Here is a 5,791-nt window from a genome sequence, read left to right as displayed (position 1 = left end):
ATAAGTTTCTCTCTGGATCAAAATAAATTTTGTTAATCATTGTACATCAGTGACTTTTAAGAATCGAAAAATATTAATTCAGATGGAAATAAACATGAGGCAAAATCCAATAAAACATGAAGATTTAGTAGTTTACAATTACATAGTTGGTTGAATTTTCTCTCTGAACAGGTAAACATATTTATAATGTTTAGAACTTTAAAAATGAGTATAGAAAATATGAATATAGTAGGTAAAGACAACCTTGAGGTAACAAATGCTAAACGTAATGCATAAAATTATTATACAAAATTTTGTTGTAAGAATTGATCTCTTCATGAAGTAATTAGAAATATTATATTGTATTCTTTTAATAATAATCTTGATAACCTCACCCTTCTTTGATAATTTCCTGACTTACTCTATTCCCAAATCTAAGATTAACTACCGAGGTGATCCCTAGGACCTTCACAATATGTAAACTATTTTCTAAGAGTGGCTGAGCCAGTAGGGAAAAGCATTAGGAACAATAAACTAGAATTTTAAATTGGCCTCACTCACCATGATTATAGATGCTTTGCAAATGATTACTGTGCAGACGGTTAATGACGTTGTTATTGGGATGATTAGTGCAGTATTTACATGGTATTTTGACCATTTATATGGTAAGTTATCATTAATTTGGGGTTCTTATTCACATTTCATTTCAATTTATCTATAAACTATGTTACCAGAAATGGGAAAACGAATGAGAAATGGGACTGGAGGGTTTCATGGGATAAATATGTGCCAACCTTGTTGTGTATATAAAATGTTTAACAATATAAATAATAGTGTCAGGATAGGAAAGGAAATTAGAAAAAATGAAAAACAAGGTCTCCTGATCAAGTTTCTTGTACTATGATATGCTCATAATTTTATACATTAAATTTTTTTGAACATAAATCTTTTGAGAAAGAAAAAATCTTAGTCTTCATTTTTTTTCCTTAACCCTTTCAAGAATTTTTAAGTTCTTAAGAGATTTGTGGTGGGTAAATTTCTCCATGGGGACATCATTTAGCTCCAATAAAGCATTTTATATATTCTTTGCATCTACCAACTCTTAATATCACTTGTTTGTGTTTATGCAGTGGTTAAAAACTACAAATATTAACTTTCTATCAAGCGGAACTATAAAATTATTTGTTCAAATCAATTAACATCAAATAGATGAAGAAGTTGAAAATTTGGATAGACTAGACCTGCCCCCAAATGACTGGAGGCTCTCCCACTTTGTTACGTGTTTTCCACTCTCACCTACATGCTCTTTCCTTGCTAATCCCACTCACCTACATGCCATCTACATTATTAGTACCTGTTGGGTGTGGAGCCTGATTATCTTCTATATTCAAAGGTATCACCACATTGGACCCCAGTTCGAAATGGGGGCGGCAACACCGCCCATAAAATATTCGCTGCAGGGGGGGTCCAGGGGGGGGCAGCTGCGACCTTTGGGAGCCCCCCCTAGCGGGGGGTTTCGGGGGCAGCGCCCCCGAAGCTAAAAACAGCTATAAAATTGCCTTGTAAAATCTGGGCCGTTCATTAGGCGGATGATCTGACGGTAGAACTTATGTTTAGTTTAGGGTTTTTTCCCTAGAAGGCAACCCCTCTCTTTGTATGAGGGCATTGTATTTTTGAGGCTGTGTGATAGATGTTTATTCTGTGAGCGAGAAACAGAGAGGTGAGACTGTGAGAGAAAACAGAGGATATTACAACAGATTTTCCTTAGGTTGTGTCTCTTCATTTTGCTGTCCAACATTCTTTTGAGGTCCAACATTGGCTAGTAATTTACAATCAGAAGAAAAGTGGCGACATGGAACTTTACTCATACTAGCTTGAAGGCAACTAAACTCGCTAAAGGAAAAACCCGTAAGTTAAAACAATGTGTTTATGTGTTGAAATGATTAGTATTTATAACATTTCATTTAAGCCAAAGGATGCCAACAAATATCAACATAGCCTCAAATAATGATATAATATTTACAAATAGTCTCTCTATTTCCTGCTTGATGCAACATTTGTAGTGATGTAGTAATCTCCCTACTTGTATGGCTCTCGCTTGGACCTTTTTCTCATACCTCTAGTGAATTTTGTGCATCTCCCAGCTGGGTCTCCTATATTTGTATCATCATGCAAAAACAAATCCACATTGTCATCCAATGATACATCCTGCCCAAGGAGATCCATATCAAGCCACAGTGAAAGTTTTTATCATCATACTTCCAAAATGGAGTGCTCTTGAGACTGCATGCAACAATTTTTAGATAACTTTGCTAGGAAAACTATTAAAGTAGTTCCAATTTAAGCTTAGTAAAAGTATTTACATAATTGTAAATAGATTTTAGTATCCTTACCAATTGGTTGGATGGGGAAGCAAGTGTCCCATGTGATCAATACATAAGTAGAGGCTTTGAGGAGCTAATGTTGTGCTGCAATGCACGTTCCATAGAAAACACATCATCGGGTGTCTGATTAGATGGTGTTGAGGGTGTAGAGCTTGAGGAACGACCAACATTATGCATTGTTCCAAAACTAATTGCAGGACCGAAAGAGGAACCATACTTCCTCCTTTTTGCTTTAACATTCAATGCTTTGAACTCCATTAGTGGGCTTACCTTTTCCATGTTGTGATCTTGAAAGGATGACTCCAAGAGTCAAACTACAACATGGAACATATGTTTCAGTAGTGGATGCAATGGCCAATACTATTTATTAACCTAAGACTCAGCTAAAGAAATTTTGGGGGTGGGTGAACAATAATCCCTTTTAAGTCTTGGCACAACAATCGATTTATCCAATGGCCATGACATCAATATCCAAGAGAGATAGCATAACAGAAAAAATATGGCCCAAATAAATTCCAACAATCGATTATATGTAGGAGATGGAACCAAGGGACTCACTTGCAAAGTGGGCATGTATTCCCATGGTTCCTTATATAGCTAAAGGGGAAAATAGTTGCAGTTTCTGAGGATAAAGTTAAGAGAAGATATATTTTGAGACTTGGAAGGAAACAAAAAGAAAAATTAGAATGGAAGAAAACTAATGCAATAGCCATATACACAAATGAAAAAGTTGATTTGGTCTGCTTTATATATGAGATGATAAGCTCCATATTCACTTTCCAACAATATAAGAAAACTCGTTGAAGGATGCACCAATTTACAAAAAGTTATCGTTTTATTACTTGGGTTCTTAAATAAAAAAAATTTATGTAGGTTCTTAAAAGAAAATTTTTCATATACTTATTTTCATAATAGATAAAGGAAGGACCTTAGAATCTAAAAAGAGGATTCACACCCTAAATCATGAGATTCTCCTGTGATGGTAGTTAAGCACTGCCTGCCAGATCACATTGAAAGGCAAGTCAAGTAGCAACATCATGCCCACCAATATAAATTTCTCGAAATTTTTTTTATTCAAAGGCCAATTTCAGTACCAGAAAATTAGTTTGGTATTTCAAAATTTGCTAATGTTGTAATAGATGATAACAAGTTTAAAGTGTGCCTGGCCAAACTCCTAGTGTATAAGACTCTTCGAGGACCTGTAGGTTCTCTAGGTTTCTTAAAAACAAAACTAAAACAATCCTAATTTATACATTTGGAGATCAAACATTTAGTTGTGGACTTGGGATCCCGCACATGTATATTTTCATGATTTCCCTTCAACAATGAAAATAATTCAATCATCAACTATCAAGCCATGTAACCCTTCAACTGGTGTCAACATTTGTGAAAGGACCAATAACTGGAAAACATCTTTCCCAACAAATGAATTTCAAGAAGCTCAAGTAAGAATTAGAAAACAAAAACCTAGAAGAAAGAATGATAGGAATATGTTTAATGGAAAGAAAGTGTATGATTTCCACTATGGCCTGATAATATTTGGTCCTTTGGACCTTCATGTAATCCAAGATTACAAATATTTTGAAACATCCTGAGATTTTTCTGATTCTATTAAAGCAACAACTACAATGGCATCCTACTGAATATTTTCAGCCTAGTGAAGGGCATCAAGAAGCATAATACAAATTTTAACACATATTTTACATCCAGTCAACCCTTTTTCTTCAAAAAATGTGAAAGCTTCGAGTGATCAGTTTGCATTGCTCAGCCCAATTATAAGGCCATCATAACATGCACAGTCAGGCTTACGACATGTGCCTTTTCATTTCTCAAATATTAATAGGCCTATGTTATATTCCCAGACTTGGCTAGAATAAGAATCATAGTGGTGTATGTAGTCACATTAGAGGTGTGGCTAAGCTTTTTCATTTCTTACCAAAACACAAAAGATTTGTTAAATCTCCGCACTGTGCAAAGGCCATATATAATTATACTGTAAGTGACAACATTGGGAGAACACTTCATATATTTCATTGATTGAAAACATACAAATGCCTCATTTATCTCCTCTGCCTTGAGGAGAGAGTGAAGTAGACAGTTCCATATATATACATTCGGGTTCAATGCTTTCTGCATCTTTCATAGATAATCAATTGTGCCTTGTCTATTCTTCCTACCTTTCCAGCTCATCTACATGACTACTATAAACAAATACATTCAAAACTACGCCTTTGGCATTCCTTAAAAAGTATGTATGCCTCATCTAGTCAGTCAACCTTTGCAATTCCATCAGTAAGTGCTCCATAAGAAACTACACTAGGAGAATGGCCCTTTATCCTCATCTCTTCAAAGAGTTGGAAGGATTTGTTGACCTTTCTTGACTTCAAAAAACCATCAACGGTAGTGTTATATGCAAGAGTATCAAGTTCACAAGCTTGCTCTTTCAGTGCATAAAACAACTTGTATGCTTTTTGTGCTTCATCAGTCTTTATAAGACCATGTAGTGGTGTATAGTAAGTACAAACATCTTGAACATATCGATGCTCTGTAATTTCCTCAAAAATTCGGTGGGCCTTGTTAATCTACCCTTCTCTAAGAAGAAAGTTCAGATATACATTATAAAGTATTATATCTGGTGTGCAACCTCTACGAATTATATCCTTTAATATTTTATGCCCATCATCCTTCCTACCCCACTTGAAAAAGGTCTTAATAAGAGATGCATACACAACATCATTTGGTGCATGACTATCATCCAACATCCTTTCAAATAGCATGTATGCTTCATCAACCCTACATTGCCTACCTAAACTATCAACCAGAGAAGAATATGTTACTACATTTCACCTACAAGCCTTTTCTCTTAAACTATCAAAAAGGTTGTCGACATCATCCAACATCCGAATCTTATAGAAACTATCAATCATGGTGTTAATTTTCATTACATTTGCAAACAATCCTGCATGGGCCATTGTCTCCATCACTTTGTAAGCATTATCTAATATATTTTCCTTGCATAGGATATCAATCATAATATTGTAGGTGGAGAAATTAGGTTCTACATCCATTTTCATTTTAGTGAAAAGGGTAAAAGTGTCATCAAACTTTCCAGCATTTCCAAAGCCCATAATTAATGTGGTTTATGGATAAGCACACAGAACATTTCTGGTGAGTTCCATGTTCTCCAAAAATTCTTTCGCTTCATCCAATCTATTTTCCTTGAAAATTTGGTATTAAATCCAACACTTGATGTGATTCCTGAGGGAATTCATAAAAGAATGGGGAACTTTGTTCTATTGAAACTTTTGCTGATTACAGAGATAATGAGACCAGCAGTGGAGACCTTTTTCTTCCAAATGAATTTCATCTTGCAGGAAATTGGGAGAGGATGAACAATAGATTTAAGTTGTTATGAGAAACTTCTCCAA

General features: G+C 35.0%; 1 pseudogene; it reads right to left on the bottom strand.

The window, feature by feature from the left end:
- Window positions 1-3,933: 3,933 nt before the first annotated feature.
- Window positions 3,934-5,491, bottom strand: LOC149196501 (uncharacterized; annotated as a pseudogene).
- Window positions 5,492-5,791: the final 300 nt, after the last annotated feature.

The sequence above is a fragment of the Pinus tabuliformis genome, chromosome 2_2 (assembly GCF_031772625.1).
Source record: "Pinus tabuliformis cultivar Carrire ecotype Pingquan chromosome 2_2, CPIR1, whole genome shotgun sequence".
Taxonomy (NCBI): Eukaryota; Viridiplantae; Streptophyta; class Pinopsida; order Pinales; family Pinaceae; genus Pinus; species Pinus tabuliformis.
This window is presented reverse-complemented; position numbering and strand designations above follow the sequence as displayed.